We start from the raw sequence: 26,709 nt of genomic DNA on the forward strand, positions 1-26,709 counted from the left end.
TTAATAAATATTAACGCATAATCAGGCGAGTTTATTTCAACCGTCGAGGACAGGGTGGGTTCATGAACATTAATTGATATTTTTGATTCTTTTCCTATTATTGATTTTATTCTACGCGCAAATTCCTCACTGATCTCTTCAATCTCATAACTGCCGGTTGGTATTCCAACAACAACCTAGTCAGGTGTTCCATCGGGTTTGTTCTTGTTAGTAAATACAAGCGAATTATTTGCTGGTGTACCATTAAATGATTTTGATCTGATATTTGGCCAGCTGTAATATACTCGTAATTGTGCTAGTGCTATTTCTTTTACTGGAATTGCAGTGGGAAAATTAACACTAAATTCAGGATTAGTTGAACTTACCGAGATCATCGTTATCTTTGGCGGAGTTGTGTTGGTCACGATCTGCTGGAGTAATTCTGTCATTATTGATACTTGTATCTTTAATACCTTCATCGTATATTTTGGTTATCATTGAAAATTAGAAATCAGATATAATTCCATCACTGAGACTTGCTGATAACAACGAGGATAATTTCGAGTATGCTACCGTCGCTGTATGTAATTTTATTTTGTAATCGGATAATTTTTCGTTCGTACAAGTACATATTTTTTTTGTGATGATACCAAGCACACCTGCAATAGTTGTTGCTGCTGAAATACAGATAGTTACAGCTACTGGTGCCATCGTTGTCAACGCTGATAATATTACACCGGTTTCAGCAACAACAGCGGATACTGAATAAACAATCACATCAACGATAACCAATCGTCGTCGATATTTTTTTACTTTTACTGTATATTGATCGACTTGATCTTTTAGCGCAGCCTGCCATTCACGCGCTTGATTGTATCTGTATTGTGCACGGTCCATATATATTTTATGCAGTAACCAATTGAGGTGTTTCAGCTACAAATTCCAAACACCACCAGAAGGATGTTGCGGTTAATTTCTTATCAGCTGCTTCCAGAATAAATATTTCCTCGGCTCCGATATTTAATATAACAGATACAACCCCGGAAAACCTGTCGGTGGAATGACGCCATGGAAACGTTGTAAATATTTCAAATTTTGCAGCACTAAACACAGATAGCCTGTACACGCCAGTGCTTGTTGCGGTATATTTGATGGTATTATTTTGTTTTGACCATGTTGCAAATCCCGATGATACCGTGCATACGATGTTTGTGATATGCCCGGGAGTTATTTCAGCTGGAATTTTAATCAGATTGGTTTTATTGATAATCTCAGGAATTCCCGCTACGATGTCTAGCTGTGTTCGTTTGATCGTGTCTAGGTTACTTTTGATATCAGAAAGTTTTATATCGATGACGGAAGGAGTTCCAAAGAACTTATTTATGGCATCATCGGTTTTTTGAAAATTTCTTCGAAGCCTTGTAAAACCGGTTACGTGAACGTCATATTCGGCCCGCAGCGTGGATAGTTTTCCATCCACGTCGTCGACGTATAGTTTGTTTGCGACGTCGTTGTCAGATTTTGGAGCTGTTACAGCTACTATTTTGTTCCCGTTCATGCTAAGTTCACCTGTCATTGTGTCACCGGTGTTTCTCACGCGATTAGCAACACTTTTTGCAATTTCATCTCTGATGGTTTTAAGTGACATACTTGAATCTCTGATTCTACCACCGTCAGTAAACACGGGAATATTATCCGTAACTGCACCAAGTACTCGCCGGACTATATCATTCCATCTGATATTGCTAGTTTTTAGTTTACCATATCGATCCTGAAAAATAACAACTTCATCTGGGTCAACTCCAGCCAGGTTCATGATATCAGCGAGGTCATCCTTGGTCGCATACTTTGACAGATCAACGTCGGATTTTATTTTCTTACTAGTAGAAGATCTTCCGTAGATGTCAACCATTATAATAAGATCCGTTGTTTAAAATGCTTTACGCGCAACAAATCGGTTGCTTGTATAATCGTGCACGACTTTATGTGGCGGCTTGGATGATTTTGATATAGCGTCGAGTACATTAATTACTTCACGGCCGCATATTGGCGGATCTGTCATTGTTTGTGTGGGTAGCGTTGAATACCAAACTTTGGAACCTCTAGTTGTTGCGTGGAGTGGTGCGACATACTTGATAAATTCAACAGGTGGAGCTAACCAGGACGAATCAAAATAAACAATTCCACGCGGGTCAACCGCGTATGATACCCAATGAGTACCAGGTCCAGAACGTTTGTCAAGATTAATAATACCTGTTTCAAGTTTGTTTGGTTGTTTCGGTAATTGATCTCGCATAAAAACACCTCTAAAGGCGGATATTTTTAATTTTTTAGCAGCATCAAGTAAATCAAAATTTGATGCTGGAACGTCTAACGAAATGACCCTGGAAGCCTTAGGCCTCTCCCCCAACGAGATCCCGGTAATCTTAGACCGCGTCCCTTTTTTTGTTATATCGTCCACCAGTAACTTTTTCGAAAATTTTTTTACCCGCCGCTCCAGCAACACCTCCAGCAGCACCTAACGCAACTGCTTTTGCTACGGCTGGAGCAGCCGCAGCTAGTAATGCCGGAATGGCCGCAAGAAATGGGAATATACCACCCGTTTTAACCATGTCTTTGATGGCGCTCGGGGAGAGATGGAATTGAACTCCAGTATTTGATTCTAGGGCTTTATTGAAATGTTTAATCTGATTATTTGTCAACGATAATTTGTTTGGACCACCACCAATCTGATCTCGTTTTAGTGATATTTTAGTTCCGCATTTGTTGGCGGTTTTTGATTGAAGCTTTTTTACCTGACCCGGGGTCAGAGTAACATTAACATGACCATACGACATTTTTATATAAAATATATTTTTCTAAATAACACGATTAAAGATTTTCCACCGGTGCATCAACAACTCTCATTCGACCACTACCACCTTCAAGTAACATGGCCTTGTCGCTAAGTATGACCGCGATCGCTCTGTAAAAGGCACCACCAGCTGGTGGGTTAGTAACATGAGCTCGAAAGTGTATATCAACAACAGATTGTTTGGATAAATCAAGATGTTCTAGTGAAAAATAATAAATCGGATATAGACCTGTAAAATCTAGTTGTGATATTTGCAAACCGGTATCTATATTTTGATCACGTCCCATGAATGACATTAAACGATGATATGCGCGCGCTACATGATTTTGTGCATAATTTAGTTGTATATCCTCGGATGGTTCTTGATGTCCATTTATCCGTAAGGATACTTCACTAACTCCAAGGTTATCAAATATCATATGTGATTGTTCTTGATCATTTATCCGGTTAATATTTTGCAATGCAATAAAATTATGTCGTGGTGGAGAAACACCCTGTTGTGATGCTATATGCCATGTAAATAAACCATTGATATTGCTTTGAGCAGCATCTGTGGTTACTGTTAACCATGATAGCAATGATTTACCGCCTTGATCCATAAAAGATAGTAATTTTTGTTCCTCAGTAATAGATGGAGTCATTACTGGCATCCACAATGAAAGTTTTGTTATATCTACTTTACCAGCATCAGCAACACCAGCACCTCGCCAGATTGCATCATTATCATCACCTTTTCTTACGAGCACAATTGTGTGTTTAGCTCCAAAGATGACCTTTCTAACATTTCTGCAAAATCCAAAGATGTGAGATAATGGAATTGCACACGAAAAATTTCTATTATTTCCCGACAGCGCTGATCGGCGTGCTGCAAACCCTAAGTTGTAAGTCGGGGCAATATCTTTTATGATGTCAAAATCACCTGCTGGTCTAGTTTCACGATCGGGGTTGGCAGCTTCTGCCTGATTAGCAACAGAAATATTTTGTGGTGAAAGTAACTTGATATACTGATTATGGTTGGCGTTGTCGGTGATATCCTTGGCAAACATCATTGTTGGACCAGCTGATCTTGTAAAGTCGTCAGAATATCTCGCCAGACCAATTATTGTTGTAGCAACATCAACATCTTTCTGAATTGATTCAATATTTTTTCCATCAATCATGTATGTGGCGCTATCAAACAGTGCCATAATTCCGTTGTTGACAAAACCAACACGCAGATTGGCACCATATGCCGTATTATCCCCCTTTACAAGTATACCTTCTACTTCAATAAACGCTTCAGCGGGCAAGAAATATCTACTTGTATCATGAACCTGTAATTCGATTCTCCCCCGCTGATTTGGTAGTCTTGCGTCATAAGAATAAAATTGATAATCACGTACTGACTCGTACTTAAGGACAGGTGCCTCCATATCAAATGCTGGGTCTGATTCGCGCCTGAACATTTTTATTATAGTTACCATTTTTCCAAATGATGATCATCGTCGACGAAGACCACTTCCTGCTATTAAATTTGCTGTTATATTTTTTTCTGCTTCTTCAGATATCGCCGCTAGTTTTTGATTTGCAGCCTGATTTATTATTTTACTTACGTCTGCGGGCATCACCTCAGTACTTGCCAGTTTCACCGGTGGTTGTTGTTTTCGTCGCAATAATCGTGATAATCTTTCTTTGATCGCCGAGAACGCCTTACCAGCAACATTGACAATTGCACCAGGAGCTTTATCACGAACAATATCAATAGCCTTCATCGATAATTGTTTTGCAACAGGTGCTACTTTTGGAGCTATCCTCGTGAATAATCCCCGAATGACATCACCAAGTCCATTTCTGTAAATAACACTATAGATTGGTAATCGTGAGTTTACCGCTCTGACCTGTGTGGGTTTACGATGATTATCATGCACAATCATCTTATTTTATTTACCATTTATCTAACAACTAATCATCAACGAGCTCATCAATAAGTTCTCGGTAAACGCCAATATCCATGATGCCACCTTGAAATAGTCGCCGACAAATATCAGCTGCTTCATTGGTTATTTCTGGTGAATTATTTCCAGCTCGTTTTCCTCCTATGAGAACTTCTAACCGTGATACATCATTGATGATATTATCAGGACAAATAAAATTATTTCCCAGACCACTGCCAGTAGCTCCTTCTTCTTCTGATTTCTTAAATAGTCTTAAGGGTGATCTTTTCTTAAATAGTCTTGAGGGTGATACTTCTTCTTCTTCCTCACTTATTGTTCTGAGAGATTTTGGTTCTTTTTGTGCAAGATACATCTCTATTTTTCTGCGATAATCATTATATACCTCATCACTAGAGTAAACTCTATCTTTATTGTAATATATACGATATATCCATTTATACCAGATTTCAGGATCACTAATACGAGTGGAACTATGTTCAGGTCTTAAAAGTTCTTCTTTTTTATTAAAACTTGCAACTGCAAGTTTTGATAACGTATTAATATCCTCAATTTCTTTTATGAACTTGATACCCGCACTAGTAAATTTATTGCTCAGCATAATCATTCTTCCTTCTTCTGATTTTGTTGATTCACGATCTTTCATATCACCTATCTCAGCACGAAGTTGTCCAATTTCTTCAAGTATTTCCTCACCAACAGGTGGAGGCTGAGCCGCAGCTATTTCCCCGGCTATGCCAGTTGGAAGATCTCGTAAAATCTTCTTTGCCTGTTTAGTTCTTCTTGCTATTTTTTCGGCCTGCGCCGCAGTTTGTTTTGATACCGGAAGAAGATCTTCTTTGATGACAGTTGCAACTTGTTCAGTAGCTGCAGTGACGGGTTTAAATAGTTTTTTAGTGTCTTCTTCGTACTCAACTTTTGCTTCTTGCTGCGCTTGCAGATTTTTTCTAAATGAGTCTTTGACAGGAAGAAATTTTTTAATTGCTTCTAATCGTTCTCGAGCTGTTCTTGCAGCATGAGATTCTGGATGTATCATTTATTATAACATAATAATTTAATTAATATCAGCAAATGAGGAGCAGCAGAGAGGGGTGATGATAAAATTAAATTTAATTAAACAGATATCATTAATATAATGAACAACTGTGCGTGGCTGCGTCAAGGAACAACAGATAAATGCAACAAAAGGTGCCGTGGAGAATATTGCAAGAAACATAATTATCTTATAAAGAAAACCTTCATGCTGGTCCACGAGGTTGTGTTGGATGTAACAACGGCGTTAGAGGATTATATCAGATTTGCAAAAATTGTGGTGGAGATCGATATCGAAGTTTGATGAACTATTACAGAAAAAGAAAGAACATAAATCCAAAAATAGAAAAACCACCATCAGAACTTGAATATTACTTGAAACATAGAACAAATTCCGAAGATTCAGATGAAGATGAAACAGATGAGGAGAAAGGACAGCGAGAACGCGTTGAAAAATATTCATCAAACTTGGTATGGTGGTAAATTAATAGCAGCAGAGAGGGTACCTACCAACGTTGGTCGTCAAAAAAATAAACAAGAAATAAATAAACACGTAGAGTACTTTATTTTTTCAGCTACTATTTCAAACTGAGGTTTTATTAGTACAATCGGTCATTGCAAAAATAAACATCTCAAGGAAAAGTTCATTTGTAAAATCTTGACCTTTCTACGAGATGATTTATTTGTTTGTTTTATTTGTTTTGTCGGAATTCTATGGTCTGTTCACCCTCTCTGCTGCTTGAGCAATGCCAAGAAAAATGGCACTGTGATGCATTGCAAACCACATTATAGTTTTGCAATATTAGTAGAATAGAAACAATATCCTATCCACTCACACTAAAATGGAATATATATATATATATATATATATATATATATATATATATATATATATATATATATATATCATAAGAAAATGTATAAATATTGTATTATTACAACATTATAAAATATCTCTTTCTTTTTTCTTTAAAAGAAAATATAAAAATAAAATACAAAAACTTAACATTTTTAGATATAATACAACAACAGCAATTTTTATCCTGCAAACTGTTTCAATTTATATTCACTAGGTAACACAGCTATGATTGAGTATGATATTAGTATTGAAGATCGACTGTTTAATAAATTAACTGTACTGGATTTTGTATCAGTCAGTAATACATGTAGTTTTGATAAATGATTAAAAACTGTTTAATTGTTTTATAGTTCTTTGTATTATGATTTTATCTCTAACTAAGATAGAAAGTGTATGTCAGGAGTATTTTTACATCCTTATTAGGCATTAAAGTTTGACTTAATGCATGTCCTTCCTTGATGTCCTTCCTTGATATCAGACCATGCGTGTCCTTCCTTGATGTCCTTCCTTGATACTAGACCATGCATGCCTTTTCTTGATGTCCTTCCTTGATATTTGACCATGCATGTCTTTCCTTGATGTCCTTCCTTGATATTAGACAATGCATGTCCTTCCTTGATGTCCTTCCTTGATTTTAGACCATGCATGTCTTTCCTTGATGTCCTTCCTTGATTTTAGACCATGCATGTCCTTCCTTGATATTAGATCATGCATGTCCTTTCTTGATGTCCTTCCTTGATATTAGACAATGCATGTCCTTCCTTGATGTCCTTCCTTGATATTAGACCATGCATGTCTTTCCTTGATGTTCTTCCTTGATATCAGACCATGCATGTCCTTCCTTGATGTCCTTCCTTGATATTAGACAATGCATGTCCTTCCTTGATGTCCTTCCTTGATATTAGACAATGCATGCCCTTCCTTGATGTCCTTCCTTGATATTAGACAATGCATGTCCTTCCTTGATGTCCTTCCTTGATATTAGGCAATGCATGTCCTTCCTTGATGTCCTTCCTTGATATTAGACAATGCATGTCCTTCCTTGATGTCCTTCCTTCATATTAGACAATTCATGTCCTTCCTTGATGTCCTTCCTTGATTTTAGACCATGCATGTCCTTCCTTGATATTAGATCATGCATGTCCTTCCTTGATGTCCTTCCTTGATATTAGACAATGCATGTCCATCCTTGATGTCCTTCCTTGATATTAGACAATGCATGTCCTTCCTTGATGTCCTTCCTTGATATTAGACAATGCATGTCCTTCCTTGATATTAGACCATGCATGTCCTTCCTTGATATTAGACCATGCATGTCTTTCCTTGATGTCCTTCCTTGATATCAGACCATGTATGTCCTTCCTTGATATTAGACCATGCATGTCTTTCCTTGATGTCTTCCTTGATATTGGACCCTGCATGTCTTTCCTTGATGTCCTTCCTTGATATTAGACCATGCATCTCTTTCCTTGATGTCCTTCCTTGATATCAGACCATGTATGTCCTTCCTTGATATTAGACCATGCATGTCCTTCCTTGATGTCCTTCCTTGATATTAGACCATGTATGTCCTTCCTTGATGTCTCTCCTTGATATTAGACCATGCAATCCATGTCTTTCCTTGATGTCCTTCCTTGATATTAGACCAAGCATGTCTTTCCTTGATGTCCTTCTTTGATATTAGACCAAGCATGTCTTTCCTTTATGTCCTTCCTTGATGTCATTCCTTGATACTAAACCAAGCATGTCTTTCACTGATATTAGACCATGCATGTCCTTCCTTGATATTGGACCATGCATGTCTCTCCTTGATGTTCTTCCTTGACATTGGACCATGCATGCTTTCTTGATGTCCTTCCTTGATATTGGACCATGCTTTTCTTTCCTTGATGTTCTTCCTTGATATTGGACCATGCATTTCTTTCCTTGATATCCTTCCTAAATACTGGACAAGCATTTCTTTCCTGATGTTCATCCTTGATATTGGACCATGCATTTCTTTCCTTGATGTTCTTCCTTGACATTGGACCATGCATTTCTTTCCTTGATGTTCTTCCTTCATATTTGACCATACATTTATTTCCTTGATGTCCTTCCTTGATATTAGATCATGCATTTCTTTCCTTGATGTTCTTCCTTGATATTAGACCATGCATTTCTTTCCTTGATGTTCTTCCTTGACATTGGACCATGCATTTCTTTCCTTGATGTTCTTCCTTGATATTTGACCATACATTTATTTCCTTGATGTCCTTCCTTGATATTAGACCATGCATGTCTTTCCTTGATGTTCTTCCTTGACATTGGACCATGCATTTCTTTCCTTGATGTTCTTCCTTGATATTTGACCATACATTTATTTCCTTGATGTTCTTCCTTGATATTTGATCATGCATGTCTTTCCTTGATGTTCTTCCTTGATATTGGACCATGCATTTATTTCATTGATGTTCTTCCTTGATATTGGACCATGCATTTACCAACTTGTTTGTACCTCAATGGTGTTTTATTTTGCTGCAGTAGAAAATGCATACAACTACTGATATACCCATAGAGCCATTCCTCAAAATCAATGTTGAGGCAAATAACTGCTGCTAGAAATAAATGTCTTCCTCAAAGAAGAAAAAAAAAATGATCTTGGATTTTTAAAGAATAAAAATGTAGAAACTATTTTAGATAACCATTCATGGTTGCCGTGTGCACAAATATTTGATGCTTAATATGAAATTTGTATACATAATTCTGTTCATGAATACTAAATTGGTATGAATAAAAATAATACATACTATATCTGTAAAATGAATCCTTAAACAGCAAGCCTCTATTGTAGTGTATATCTTATATGCGTAACATTTGTCCATTATTTTTTCAGTTGTATTTTAAATAATGCAAACTGTATGTTTATATAGTTCACTTTTGTCCATTATTTTTTCAGTTGTATTTTAAATAATGCAAACAGTATGTTCACTTTGTCCACGAGTGTAAGTTGTAGATCAGTCTCTTGGAATCTGTTTGTGACTAGAATTTATAGTTGTACCGTTAAAATAAAAAATAATTGGAGTGAAATTATTTATTTATTTAATTTATTCACTGAATTACTAAAGTGCTCATTGACTTTTGGATCAAAGTATTACTTTGGATTTGTTTTAGCTCAAAGACATTTTGGACTGGAAACTATTGGAATTCATTATAACATTCTATAATTAGGACTTGAGTCAGGACATCTAAGATTATTTTGGAAATTTAGTTCACAAAATTGTGTATCTTTAATTTTCTACTAGTATTTTACGGAAATATATAGCACACTGACTTTTAATTATATTGTTGGTTTTACTTCATTTCTGGTTCTAGTTATTATGTCAATGACCTGGTTATTATAACAGTGATCTGTTTATTAGGCCGATGATTTTTTCTTTGTTAGGAATGTATTGATGTGTCAGAACTATAATCAATAAATATAAGCAATCTTAATGCTACTATTTGTGAAAAATAGATTTTTAAAAAATAACAAAATTTAAAATATTTGCCTTCTGCAATAATCCATGCGAGAAAAGTTTTAACAATATATGAGCAATATGGCAAAAGCAAAACATTTAAAAGATTTCAAATATTGCAATAGCTTTGTCAATGAAAATCCATTATGTTTTTGTTTCAACATTATCTGTATACATGCAACAACAACTACATATTTTTATACAAATATATATTCCAATGATGCTGATTAGGGTATAAACTTGAGACAATAGCTTCTGAAGCTCTCCAGTGAATTTTAATGGTACTCATTAGTTGTGTCATTTCTTGAGACAATAGCTTCTGAAACTCTCCATTGAATTTTACTGGTTCTCATTAGTTGCGTCATTTCTTGAGATAATAGCTTCTGAAGCTCTCCTTTGAATTTTACTGGTACTCATTAGTTGTGTCATTTCTTGCGACAATAGCTTCTGAAGCTCTCCAGTGAATTTTACTGGTACTCATTAGTTGCATCATTTCTTGAGACAATAGCTTCTGAAACTCTCCATTGAATTTTAATGGTACTCATTAGTTGTGTCATTTCTTGAGATAATAGCTTCTGAAACTCTCCATTGAATTTTAATGGTACTCATTAGTTGTGTCATTTCTTGAGACAATAGCTTCTGAAGCTCTCCATTGAATTTTACTGGTACTCATTAGTTGTGTCATTTCTTGCGACAATAGCTTCTGAAGCTCTCCAGTGAATTTTACTGGTACTCATTAGTTGCATCATTTCTTGAGACAATAGCTTCTGAAACTCTCCATTGAATTTTAATGGTACTCATTAGTTGTGTCATTTCTTGAGATAATTGCTTCTGAAACTCTCCACTGAATTTTAATGGTACTCATTAGTTGTGTCATTTCTTGAGACAATAGCTTCTGAAGCTCTCCGTTGAATTGTAATGGTACTCATTAGTTGTGTCATTTCATTTTATCCATGTATTTTCATATTTTTCATCGGAATCTGTAAGTAATAGAAACAGTATATTAATAAATGATTATAAATGTCTTTGTATGCATCTGAATAAAAGATTTATGAAAAGATAAAATTTATATGAAACAAAAATGAATAAATACAAGGTGATACACATGAATGAAATATGCTTTGATAATATATATCATTAAGCAAAAGCAACTAGTGCTAAACATCACTATAAACTGTCACACTGCCAACATCGTAGCGATAAGACTGAAAAACCATTAAAGCTACGTTAAAAATCCAAATCACACACACACAGACACGGACTCTAAGTAAATTAATGTAATAATTTCTGTCTAGTGCTTGACCAAATCTAAATATTTATTTGATTAATGAACTTAATATGAATTTGAAGTTCATGAATACAACATAAGCTTCAGAAATATAGTTTTTGATGAATACAAAAGGTTTGAATTGTCAATTTCAGTCATCTATGCTGATATGGAATATAAGCAAATATCTCTTTGAACTCAGTAACCATGTACAACTCTACACTTACATGACTGAATACACATTAATAATAGGTATTGGAAGTATATATTCATCAGACCAATGTGGACTGTGTTGGAGTGACATCCACTGTTTACTGATATTCCAATTAAAATCATATCTACTTTAAACAGTTGCCATGCACACACTCAGTGAAAAAGATGTGTATAAATTTAGACACAGCCATGTAAGTTGATATATCAACCCAAAAACTAATGCATCGAGATCAAGTTTAGTAAACTGTTTAAGTTTTAAGGGAACAGAAAGCGTAGAGCAATGACAACTCTGCAGATTGACAAAGCATGACAAAAGTACCTCCTGCACGTGATAACTGAATACTGTAAATGAGCAAAATGATGTCGAATGCAATCAAACACTATGTATTCCAAGCCATCTGGAGACAACTATATAGGATTCCATGATCTCACCCATGTGACAGAGAAATCAATCTCGCTGTTTTGCTAACCTTACATTTCTTATCTCTGTCTGGTTGTCTCAGACAGGTCATCTCAGTCATGGTCTCCATGAGCTAGGAACTACTTTTAAAAAGAAAAAGCACTGTTCTTCTCTGTTGTCTCTGACAGAGTTATTATAAAATCAAACAACAAACAAGAGCAGATATATAACAAAAAGAAATGTAATCATAAAGCAACTTAAGGTCTCTCGACCTCTGATAACACACCGTACAAAATATTTAAAGTTTAATTAGTGGGTATTCTGCTGGAAATCACACACATCATGTTGAATTTTATTATATCTGCAACTTAGTTAATGTGCAGGTAAGCATCATTAAATGTAGCTAAAAGTATCTAATTCTTCAAACTTTGTCAAACACTCCCAACCAGTCCCAGATCAATCAAACATTGTAAACAAATGAAAATTCCTGCACTTACCAATCAGAGTGACTTATTCATCAGTCTACACACTATTCCACGTGCAGATTTCCATGTTGCGAATCACTGTACCAGTAAGAAAAACACATGCCACGTTTCCAGGACAAAATATATCCTAGAATATCATGCATTTAACTCCCCTCACAGTCGTTACAACTTCGTTAGGCTTAGGTGTGTATTTTACATTACCATTACCTACAAAATAACTTTTTTGCAAATTTGAACTGAAGAAATTAAAAAGTTATCTGTATAAAAGATAATAATTTTTTATTGTTATTTTCACATGACATTCATGAATTATATGTGATAATGCAGTATTATCAAGTGATTTTATGTTTCTATTTCCTCATGCATAAACCTTTTGTACTTAGAGTCAATGCGGCACTCCTTTGCCCGTATTAACATAATCATATTAGTGCTTGTTTACAAAATAAACACACATGGCTTGAGATGATCATGATGCTATACTTGTAACATGTAACCAGTATAAGTTGGGTTTTTTTCTTGCATCTTTTCTAAAAGCAGTATATATAGCTAGATTCTACTTGATTACTGGCATCTTTTCTAAGAGCAGTATATATAGCTAGATTCTTATTCAGACTTTGATAAGAGTGCAAAACCGGATGATCATTATACAGAGTGAGTGGCAAAAACAGTTCCTGATGAATACTGTGATTTAAACTATGTCGAAAATGTGCATGGCTGCTTTAATTTAAAAAGATAAAAAAAATGGGTATGAAATATAATCTATGTTGATGTTTGTACTGAGTCGAGAATCCCAGTCACAGGGTTATATTCCCCCCTTAGCAGAGCCTTGTGTGGAGACAAATAGTATAACCCCTTGACAGGGATTTCCTTGACTTGGTCAAAAAGCCTATAAATAATATAACCCCTCGACAGGGATTTCCTTGTCTTGGTCAAAACGTCAAGAAATAATATTAATTATCTTACTCACATGATTTGGATCTACTCATTTTAATTTCTGAGTAAGTACAGTTCAAGAAAATGAAAATAAATTTCTGATGAAGTTACCTTTGGATGTTTTGGGAATCTTCAGCGAGCTATACATCTGGATGTCATTATTTGCATAGGGTTCCAACTTTTCATAGGAATCATTATCTGGAGGCCTTAAATTAGAAATTGGAATAATTACTAGATATATTAACACTGCTGAAAATGAATGGTTAAAAAGAATTTCTCAAATGTCTATTTGTATGTAAAGTTCACTACATTTTGTTAAAAAAATGGTTTAGCAACTGATTACTTCCTAATGTCAATGATTATATTCCAGTGGCTTATGCATATGTACTGGCTTCAGGACAATATTAAATGAAATGAAACAAAACTGATTTGTTGATTTCGAATTTGAATATTTGATTTATATTGTCAGTAATACACTTAGTGGATTAAAATTAAATAATTGTAAATATCACTCTATTACATTTTATTCAATATTCTTATCTAGCACCTGTACCTTAAATTGGCATTTCTGTTCTCTTTCAATGCGATATCTGGTGAAAAATGAAAAGTGCAGGATACAGAATCATAAAATAATTTAAACACTATAAAAATCAGAATATTGATTTCTTGATTGGAAATTTGATATATTTCATTTGTAAATAATACAGGCAGAAGAAAATAAATATATACATGTAAATATCAATTAATGATGATTTATTTCATATTCGTGTGTTTCTGTACATTATATTGGGGTTTCTATTCCCTTCCAACATGATATATGGGGTTTCTATTCCATTCCAACATGATATAAGGCGTCTCTATTCCCCTCCAACATGATATACGGGGTTTATATTCCCTTATATTCCCATCCAACATGCTATCTGGGGTTTCTATTCCCTTCCAACATGATATCTGGGGTTTCTATTCCCTTAAATTCCCTTCCAATATGCTATCTGGGTTTTCTATTCCCTTGCAACATTATATCTGGGTTTTCTATTCCCTTCCAACATGATATCTGGGGTTTCTATTCCCTTCCAACATTATATCTGGGGTTTCTATTCCCTTCCAACATGATATAAGGGGTTTCTGTTCCCTTCCAACATGATATCTGGGGTTTCTATTCCCTCAAATTCCCTTCCAACATGCTATCTGGGGTTTCTATTCCCTTCCAACATGATATCTGGGGTTTCTATTCCCTTATATTCCCTTCCAACATGCTGTCTGGGGTTTCTATTCCCTTCCAACATGCTATCTGGGGTTTCTATTCCCTTCCAACATAATATATGGGGTTTCTATTCCCTTCTAAAGTGATATCTGGGGTTTCTATTGTTTTATATTCCCTTCCAACATGACATCTGGGTTTTCTATTCCCTTCCAACATGATATCTGGGGTTTCTATTCAATTCCAACATAATATATTGGGTTTCTATTCCCTTCCAACATGATATCAGGTTTGTTTTCCACCTCAAATTCCCTTCAACATGCTGCCTGGTGTTTATATTCCCTTCCAACATGCTGCCTGGGGTTTCTATTCCCTTCCAACATGCTCTCTGGGGTTTCTATTCCCTTCCAACATAATATATGTGGTTTATATTCTCTTCGAAGTGATATCTGGGGTTTCTATTCCTTTCTAAAGTGATACCTGGGGTTTCTATTCACTTCTAGATAGATAAGATGCTCCATTTTATACCTACTAATAAATTGTTAATGATCCCAAACATTACTACCAATGAAAGATTAATTTGGTCCCTGAATATTTCCTAAAATTAAAATTCTTACTGTCACAGCCTAGGCATTGGTCATGTGACATAAGAGGTGAAGAACTAGAATTCTTTGGCACAGGTTAATTTCTAGTATCTATGAGAATGAAAGCATACACACTAACATAAATTTGGTATGTACTCATTATATGGACATAACATAATCATTAACTTTATATAGCCATCTTATTAAAATATCATTCAAAACATACAAGTTAAAATGACACTGTAGACTTACAAAATATATTGCAAGAAATAAAAGTTAATTTACCATTAAGTTCTAGGTAATGGCTTGCTTCAGTTTCTCTGAAATGGAGTCCTTCATACATCTTTCCACTTGCTGCAGCTTGTTTGAGAGAACTGGCTTTTATTTGACTTCTGCTCATGATTGATATGGAATAAAAGAGTGTCTTGAGAAATAAAATGTATTTTGATGTATAAAATTAAACAGATGTTTTTAGCTTTGACTAATAACATTTCATGACACTAAGCAGTTTTTGGCGCAAGTGCATTAATACACAAGCCATCCACAAGTTATATATTTATATCAGAATTGTATGGATATGCTTTATGATGGATTTCAGATAAATAAATAAATATATCCCTTTACAGACTGTAATGTTATCACTTTCTTACTGTATTGATATTATGTCATTTCTACAACTGGTGTGTCCTGTCCCCTGTGTGGCCTAAATTTAACCATCTACATCAGAATTGTGTCTTGTCCCCTGTGTGGCCTAAATTTAACCATTTACATTAGATATTATCTTTATTTAAGATTTGAATATGTTTGTTTCACTGCAACATGTAAATATTTGTTGTGTACATGGGTAAATCCTTGTTTGTGTGCTTTATGCATGTGATATAGAGAACCCCAATGTGATTTTGAGTATCCTCTTAGTATCACTGCACAGGGAAACTATGAATTTTATCCCTTAACTTTTAAAACATTTTTGTATACTATTAATGCTGTTTTTGCATTTCTATTTATGTTGAAGTCCGGTGACTATTCAAGCTAATACAACTAAACATGCAGGTATCTTTATTCTTCCATTCCCTAATGGCAAAGGCTTAATGTTTTCATTTAAGTATACCACTAAAAAGTAGCAAAATATATATGCTCCCTAGAATTGGCTACCCATGACAAATTAACAAGGGGACTGAACCATCATTAATCATTATAATTAGTTACTAATAGCTAATCAAAAGCATTATATTTGGGTCTATGAATAACTCTTTGTATTAGGTATTTGGTCTATGAATAACTCTTTTTATTAGGTATTTTGTTGCACTTTGCATTACGTGTCACAAAGTGCTAATATCTGGCCCATGAAGTCTCAATAACATGCAATACAAATGTGAAACAAAAACCTTGTGGAAGAGTGAGAATTAATACTTTGGTGATGTGTAGTCATTAGGTGAGTTTTAAAAATTATTTAGTAAAAGTAATGCATTGAAGATCCTTTAAACTGTCAATTAGCTGCTGTCCTTGGATATGTGTTAGAATCATTCACAAAGACTACTTTTGGCTTAGGATTCTGCTTTCTGAAATTACCTGTAAGAGTGAATTGTGACATTTTAAGTTCTGATTATTTAAATACTAGTGAATGATTTTCTGTCAATGCAGCAATTTTTGTATTTTATTAGTGATGCAGATGTGATGATGCAGTGACATCTAGAATGGTCGGTCTGTGACAATATAATCTGCACCATTTAATATGGCTGTTGAGGTCTGAGTACCTTATGGTTTTGCTAGAGATGAATTGTCCAGTAGAAAGCACAATGTTTGTATACAATATTAAATGTTTAATTTGCTTACTAGGAGATCCCCTGTGAATATATAAGGCATAAATACTTACATGTGTACTTAAGATATTCAACTTTAAAGAACCAATTTTAGAGCTTTTGATTTTGGTTCAATTAGAGAAAATTATATCTGACCAGAAAATACATTTTCAGATTGTATCCACAACATTGTACCAAAAGTAATTTATATAGTTTATTGCATAAATTATAATGTAAAGGTAAAATAAAAAGTACTTATAGTAGCAGTATCTCTAAAGAAAGACAATCAGCCAATACTCTACTGCATTTGTATTTGAGGAATAAAATATTAGTAAAATTAACACCAGTCTAACCTTTCACCATGTTCCCTCTTTATGCCATTGTCTGTAATTGAAATGAATAAAACATTTAGGTATAATCGAACTAAATTAAATTATTATATCCTTTTTCTTATCTATGATAAAGTTGCAAGGTGATCCTATGTAATGAGTGAATATCTTTAGATATAGAGATCCAAGGACATAATGCTAAACTCTTTATTCTGTTGTGTATCTTATGTGTGTATTAGAATCAATGTACATTAGTTTATGAGTTGAGCTTTCACCACTCAAAAGTTAAATTAATGGTTAATATCAATTTTCTTTACAGTATTAAAATCAAACTCACTTAAATTTGACAATGGAGACTATTTTATGTAAAAAATGTTAATTTCATAGCTCCAAACACTATTACATGCAAGTTGTTACTGAAAGACAAAACAAAGAGGAGATGGACACAGTGAAATATAAACATATATACATATGAACATGTGTACCACTGGACCATTTCAAAATCAAATATAAACATATTTACACTGGAACATGTGTACCACTGGACCATTACAAAATCAAATATAAACATATTTACATAGGAACATGTGTAACACTGGACCATTACAAAATCCAATATAAACATATTTACATAGGAACATGTATACCACTGACCATTACAAAATCAAATATAAACATATTTACATAGGAACATGTGTACCACTGGACCATTACAAAATCAAATATAAACATATTTACATAGGAACATGTGTACCACTGGACCATTACAAAATCAAATATAAACATATATACACATGAACATGTGTAACACTGGACCATTACAAAATCTAATATAAACATATTTACATAGGAACATGTGTACCACTGGACCATTACAAAATCTAATATAAACATATTTACATAGGAACATGTGTACCACTGGACCATTACAAAATCAAATATAAACATATTTACATAGGAACATGTGTACAACTGGACCATTACAAAATCTAATATAAACATATTTACATAGGAACATGTGTACCACTGGACCATTACAAAATCAAATATAAACATATATACACATGAACATGTGTAACACTGGACCATTACAAAATCAAATATAAACATATTTACATAGGAACATGTGTACCACTGGACCATTACAAAATCAAATATAAACATATATACACATGAACATGTGTAACACTGGACCATTACAAAATCTAATATAAACATATTTACATAGGAACATGTGTGCCACTGGACCATTACAAAATCAAATATAAACATATTTACATAGGAACATGTGTACCACTGGACCATTACAAAATCAAATATAAACATATATGCACATGAACATGTGTAACACTGGACCATTACAAAATCTAATATAAACATATTTACATAGGAACATGTGTGCCACTGGACCATTACAAAATCAAATATAAACATATTTACATAGGAACATGTGTACCACTGGACCATTACAAAATCAAATATAAACATATATGCACATGAACATGTGTAACACTGGACCATTACAAAATCAAATATAAACATATTTACATAGGAACATGTGTAACACTGGACCATTACAAAATCTAACATAAACATATTTACATAGGAACACGTGTACCACTGGACCATAACAAAATCAAATAAAAACATATTCACATAGGAACATGTGTACCACTGGACCATTATAAAATCAAATATAAACATATTTACATAGGAACATGTGTACCACTGGACCATTTCAAAATCAAATATAAACATATTTACACTAGAACATGTGTACCACTGGACCATTACAAAATCAAATATAAACATATTTACATAGGAACATGTGTAACACTGGACCATTACAAAATCCAATATAAACATATTTACATAGGAACATGTATACCACTGACCATTACAAAATCAAATATAAACATATTTACATAGGAACATGTGTACCACTGGACCATTACAAAATCAAATATAAACATATTTACATAGGAACATGTGTACCACTGGACCATTACAAAATCAAATATAAACATATTTACATAGGAACATGTGTACCACTGGACCATTACAAAATCAAATATAAACATATATACACATGAACATGTGTAACACTGGACCATTACAAAATCAAATATAAACATATTTACATAGGAACATGTGTACAACTGGACCATTACAAAATCTAATATAAACATATTTACATAGGAACATGTGTACCACTGGACCATTACAAAATCAAATATAAACATATTTACATAGGAACATGTGTACAACTGGACCATTACAAAATCTAATATAAACATATTTACATAGGAACATGTGTACCACTGGACCATTACAAAATCAAATATAAACATATATACACATAAACATGTGTAACACTGGACCATTACAAAATCAAATATAAACATATTTACATAGGAACATGTGTACCACTGGACCATTACAAAATCAAATATAAACATATATACACATGAACATGTGTAGCACTGGACCATTACAAAATCTAATATAAACATATTTACATAGGAACACGTGTACCACTGGACCATTACAAAATCAAATATAAACATATTCACATAGGAACATGTGTACCACTGGACCATTTCAAAATCAAATATAAACATATTTACACTGGAACATGTGTACCACTGGACCATTACAAAATCAAATATAAACATATTTACACAGGAACATGTGTAACACTGGACCATTACAAAATCCAATATAAACATATTTACATAGGAACATGTCTACCACTGACCATTACAAAATCAAATATAAACATATTTACATAGGAACATGTGTACCACTGGACCATTACAAAATCAAATATAAACATATTTACATAGGAACATGTGTACCACTGGACCATTACAAAATCAAATATAAACATATATACACATGAACATGTGTAACACTGGACCATTACAAAATCTAATATAAACATATTTACATAGGAACATGTGTACCACTGGACCATTACAAAATCTAATATAAACATATTTACATAGGAACATGTGTACCACTGGACCATTACAAAATCAAATATAAACATATTTACATAGGAACATGTGTACAACTGGACCATTACAAAATCTAATATAAACATATTTACATAGGAACATGTGTACCACTGGACCATTACAAAATCAAATATAAACATATATACACATGAACATGTGTAACACTGGACCATTACAAAATCAAATATAAACATATTTACATAGGAACATGTGTACCACTGGACCATTACAAAATCAAATATAAACATATATACACATGAACATGTGTAACACTGGACCATTACAAAATCTAATATAAACATATTTACATAGGAACATGTGTGCCACTGGACCATTACAAAATCAAATATAAACATATTTACATAGGAACATGTGTACCACTGGACCATTACAAAATCAAATATAAACATATATGCACATGAACATGTGTAACACTGGACCATTACAAAATCAAATATAAACATATTTACATAGGAACATGTGTAACACTGGACCATTACAAAATCTAATATAAACATATTTACATAGGAACACGTGTACCACTGGACCATAACAAAATCAAATAAAAACATATTCACATAGGAACATGTGTACCACTGGACCATTATAAAATCAAATATAAACATATTTACATAGGAACATGTGTACCACTGGACCATTTCAAAATCAAATATAAACATATTTACACTAGAACATGTGTACCACTGGACCATTACAAAATCAAATATAAACATATTTACATAGGAACATGTGTAACACTGGACCATTACAAAATCCAATATAAACATATTTACATAGGAACATGTATACCACTGACCATTACAAAATCAAATATAAACATATTTACATAGGAACATGTGTACCACTGGACCATTACAAAATCAAATATAAACATATTTACATAGGAACATGTGTACCACTGGACCATTACAAAATCAAATATAAACATATTTACATAGGAACATGTGTACCACTGGACCATTACAAAATCAAATATAAACATATATACACATGAACATGTGTAACACTGGACCATTACAAAATCTAATATAAACATATTTACATAGGAACATGTGTACAACTGGACCATTACAAAATCTAATATAAACATATTTACATAGGAACATGTGTACCACTGGACCATTACAAAATCAAATATAAACATATTTACATAGGAACATGTGTACAACTGGACCATTACAAAATCTAATATAAACATATTTACATAGGAACATGTGTACCACTGGACCATTACAAAATCAAATATAAACATATATACACATGAACATGTGTAACACTGGACCATTACAAAATCAAATATAAACATATTTACATAGGAACATGTGTACCACTGGACCATTACAAAATCAAATATAAACATATATACACATGAACATGTGTAACACTGGACCATTACAAAATCTAATATAAACATATTTACATAGGAACATGTGTGCCACTGGACCATTACAAAATCAAATATAAACATATTTACATAGGAACATGTGTACCACTGGACCATTACAAAATCAAATATAAACATATATGCACATGAACATGTGTAACACTGGACCATTACAAAATCAAATATAAACATATTTACATAGGAACATGTGTAACACTGGACCATTACAAAATCTAATATAAACATATTTACATAGGAACACGTGTACCACTGGACCATAACAAAATCAAATAAAAACATATTCACATAGGAACATGTGTACCACTGGACCATTATAAAATCAAATATAAACATATTTACATAGGAACATGTGTACCACTGGACCATTTCAAAATCAAATATAAACATATTTACACTGGAACATGTGTACAACTGGACCATTACAAAATCAAATAAAAACATATTCACATAGGAACATGTGTACCACTGGACCATTATAAAATCAAATATAAACATATTTACATAGGAACATGTGTACCACTGGACCATTACAAATACACTAGGCCTCTTTTTGTCTGGATTTGGGACCAAACATGTTATATTTTCTAAACGTTATGAAAGGCTTGGCATTTTGTAATAGACCCTATATGCACATATTTTTGAGTGTTATGTACATTTGACTGTTATATGCATTGTATAATATGTATTTGTATTGTGTACATGACCTTTGTCCATGGCTGAGGAAAGTGCTCTAGTGTGTACACGATATTTATCAATGACTGAGTATAGAGCACTAGTGTGTACACGATATTTATCAATGACTGAGTATAGAGCACTAGTGTGTACACGATATTTATCAATGACTGAGTATAGTGCACTAGTGTGTACGTGGCGTTTGTCCATGACTGAGGATAGAGCACTAGTGTGTACATGGTATTTGTCCATGACTGAGGATAGAGCTGTAGTGTGTACATGACATTTATCCATGACTGGAGATAGAGTACTAGTGTGTACGTGGTATTTGTCCATGACTGAGGGTAGAGCACTAGTGTGTACATGGGATTTGTCCATGACCGAGGATAGAGCACTAGTGTGTACATGGCATTTGTCCATGACTGAGGATAGAGCACTAGTGTGTATGAGGTATTTGTCCATGACTGAGTATAGAGCACTAGTGTGTAGGTGGTGTTTGTCCATGACTGAGGATAGAGCACTAGTGTGCACATGGTATTTGTCCATGACTGAGGACAGAGCTCTAGTGTGTACATGGCATTTGTCCATGACTGAAGATAGAGCTCTAATGTGTACATGGCATTTGTCCATGGCTGAGGATAGAGCACTAGTGTGTATATATTTTTCCATGACTGAGGATAGAGCTCTAGTGTGTACATGATACTTGTCCATGACTGAGGATAGAGCTCTAGTGTGTACATGATATTTGTCCATGACTGAGGATAGAGCTCTAGTGTGTACATGACCTTTGTCTATGACTGAGGATAGAGCTCTAGTGTGTACATATTTGTCCATGGCTGAGGATAGAGCACTAGTGTGTACATGGCAATGGCATTTGTCCATGACTGAGGATAGAGCACTAGTGTGTACATGGCATTTGTCCATGACTGAGGATAGAGCACTAGTGTGTATGTGGTATTTGTCCATGACTGAGGATAGAGCACTAGTGTGTACGTGGTATTTGTCCATGACTGAGTATAGAGCACTAGTGTGTACGTGGCATTTGTCCATGACTGAGGATAGGGCATGTGTACATGGTATTTGTCCATGACTGAGGATAGAGCACTAGTGTGTACATGATTTTTATCAATGACTGAGGATAGAGCTCTAGTGTGTACATAATATTTGTCCATGACTGAGGATACAGCTCTAGTGTGTACATGATATTTATCCATGACTGAGGATAGAGTACTAGTGTGTACACGATATTTATCCATGACTGAGGACAGAGCTCTAGTGTGTACATGGCATTTGTCCATGGCTGCGGATAGAGCTTTATTGTGTACATGATATTTGTCCATGACTGAGGATAGAGCACTAGTGTGTACATATTTGTCCATGACTGAGGATAGAGCTCTAGTGTGTACATGATATTTGTCCATGACTGAGGATAGAACACTAGTGTGTACATGATATTTGTCCAAGGCTGAGGATAGAGCTCTAGTGTGTACATGCTATCTGTCTTGCTTGTAAGTTATCAGTAAGTTGTTAACTGATATTTGAGTTCTATGACAAGCTTTGTTTATGATGTTACATGTTCTGGAAGTAAACTTGGTTGCAGTTTAGTGTAATTTTACATTAAGACAATTGAGTTTTTTTTTTCAGAAAATGCAACTGCAACACAAGTCAAGTTGAGATATATGTAAAACAGGCTTTTGTCAAGAAAGCATTCATTCCTATTTTAATATCATTCTAGAATTATCTACTTTTGTGTTCAATTATAATTTGAAAGGAATTATTTCAATTGTTCATTGGAATTAAATGGTCACTGATATTTTGGACTAGGACACTACTTTAGCATTAATGTGAATTCATTCAAAGATATTCTGTATTATATAATTGGGATACATCAAGACTGTTATTACCTCAACACATTCAAGACTACTGGCATATAAGCACCTTCAAGACTTGGATTTCATTTAGAATATTTTATATGTTTGGTCCTGTGATAGAACTTCTAGGAATTTTTGGGATTTAATTCACAATAATGTAAGCCACATTTAAATTTTCACTTTACAATCAAGGGAAATAAAGCATTTGCTGAATTTTACAAACCTTGTTTGCACTTTTTTTTCTATTATTTAGTTATGAACATAGACTTGTAATATAGATAATGCTATGAACAGATGAAATATAATAATATAAATGAGATGTCACTCAACAAAATAATATAGGTCACCTAACATAATAATATAGGTCAAATAACATAATAATATAGGTCACCTAACATAATAATATAAGTCAATAAAAAATAAAATGCTGAACATACCCCTCAGCTAAAAAAAACTGCTAAATGTTAACAGGAATGACGATAAAAAAATGACATAACTTGTCCATGCTTATTTTCTTCCAATACTTTACATTTGAATTTAAAGTGGAGTTTAAATTTACTTTTTCTGTTGCTGACGATAACAATCCTTCTTACCATGTTCATTTTGCTTTGCATGTAGATATTTTCTCCAAAGGAATATGCCTATTACCACACAGAATATGACAACAAATCCAGCAACAATGCCTCCAGTTATTCCAGCAACTGGTATTCCAAGACGTTCACGTGTACTTGCCTCTGCGAAATATGAACAATAATCCTTTTAATAATATTTATTTATGGTGTACACTTCGTCAAACAGATGTTTTTTTACTGTAACTCAAAGTATACAAACATTCACATGTATGTATATGAAGCTGGGAGTTAGCCATGTCATATTTGTGGAGAACCAGCAGTCAGCCCTGTTGGAGTCTTTGTTTGTCTCTCTTCAGAGCCTCCCTGTCAAGGCTGGTTCAAAACAGTGGTATTACTCCATGTTGTGGATTTGCAGGAGGCAGGATTTTACAAAGCAAAACTAGTATGTGATTGTATTGGTGTTAGCAGGTGCTGCCACTGACCTTTGACACATTCAGGTACATACTGTCTTTGTAATTATTTACTTTGTTTGGAGATGGAGCTGTAAGTAGACACACTGCAAAACTAGTATGAACTGCATTTGTGTCAGCAGGTGCTGTCATACACTTATGACACATTAAGGTAATTATTTGTAGCATATGTGAACTTTATTTGGAGATGGTACTGTAAGCAACATATTGCAATTATTAACAATGCTCCAAATATGAAAGTAATCAAAGCTATTTTTATTATCAGGCTTTATGGTACTAAGGCAGTTGAGAAGTTTAGTTTAAATTTATTTAGTTTACCATGTTAGTGCTGTTTGTGATAATGTTCATACTCACTTTTATAATGAAGTGAGAGTTATGTCTCGATTCAACTGTCAAACTTCACTGTCTCATTTATGCCTATAGATTTTTGTATTTCATTCTCATGCAATTTACTTTCTCCATGACTTATAAGCTGATGTTCTAGGCATTAAGCTTATTTATAATAATATTCTAATTAAGTACAAGACATTTTATGGCATAATGTGGTCTGTGCCCTTGCAATAGCTTCAACCTCAAGGTCCCAATTCATGCATACAAAAAATTAGTACGTACCTCTGACTTGTCAAGCCCCCTTATACCTCAGGAAACAAAAATGGACATGTTGTGCAAAACAAACCTATTGATATGCTTTACAATCAACAAGTGTTTTACCAATTTACTAGTTAGCCCCAGTACAGATCCATTTAATCACACACAAATTGATCAACTATGTAACTGAATAATAAAGTGTCAAACAAAACATTAAAGTAAAGATGAACAGAAAACTCTCGTACAGTAGACCATTTGGTTACCAGTCACACTTTCCTTTAATACTAAATCTTACAAACTTCAAACCATTTGGTTACCAGTCACACTTTCCTTTAATACTAAATGTTACATACGTACTTCAGACCATTTGGTTACCAGTCACACTTTCCTTTCGTAATAAATCTTACATCAAAGTTACTGCAGACCATTTGGTTACCAGTCACACTTTCCCTTAATACTAAATCTTACATCAAAGTTACTGCAGACCATTTGGTTACCAGTCACACTTTCCTTTAATACTAAATCTTATATACGTACTTCAGACCATTTGGTTACCAGTCACACTTTCCTTTAATACTAAATCTTACATCAAAGTTACTGCAGACCATTTGGTTACCAGTCACACTTTCCTTTAATATTAATCTTACATTAAAGTTACTGAAATATATTTGGCAAAAATTGCATCATGAGGATGCTATATTCGACACAATACTAACCAAAATATTAAGCA

At 33.9% G+C, this 26,709-nt stretch overlaps 1 long non-coding RNA gene across 1 annotated transcript; it reads right to left on the minus strand.

Annotated features, from left to right (window-relative positions):
• Nucleotides 1-10,451: 10,451 nt before the first annotated feature.
• On the minus strand, nt 10,452-25,072 carry LOC149782400 (uncharacterized). Its single transcript, XR_016414588.1, has 6 exons — nt 24,943-25,072; nt 17,385-17,415; nt 15,518-15,624; nt 14,001-14,037; nt 13,559-13,653; nt 10,452-11,129 (listed from the first exon to the last, which is right to left on the minus strand). It is a non-coding gene; the product is annotated as an uncharacterized LOC149782400 (long non-coding RNA).
• Between the last annotated feature and the right edge of the window lie 1,637 nt (nt 25,073-26,709).

Source organism: Sinohyriopsis cumingii, chromosome 15 (assembly GCF_028554795.1).
Source record: "Sinohyriopsis cumingii isolate HCF-2022 chromosome 15, ASM2855479v2, whole genome shotgun sequence".
In the NCBI taxonomy this organism is placed as follows: domain Eukaryota; kingdom Metazoa; phylum Mollusca; class Bivalvia; order Unionida; family Unionidae; genus Sinohyriopsis; species Sinohyriopsis cumingii.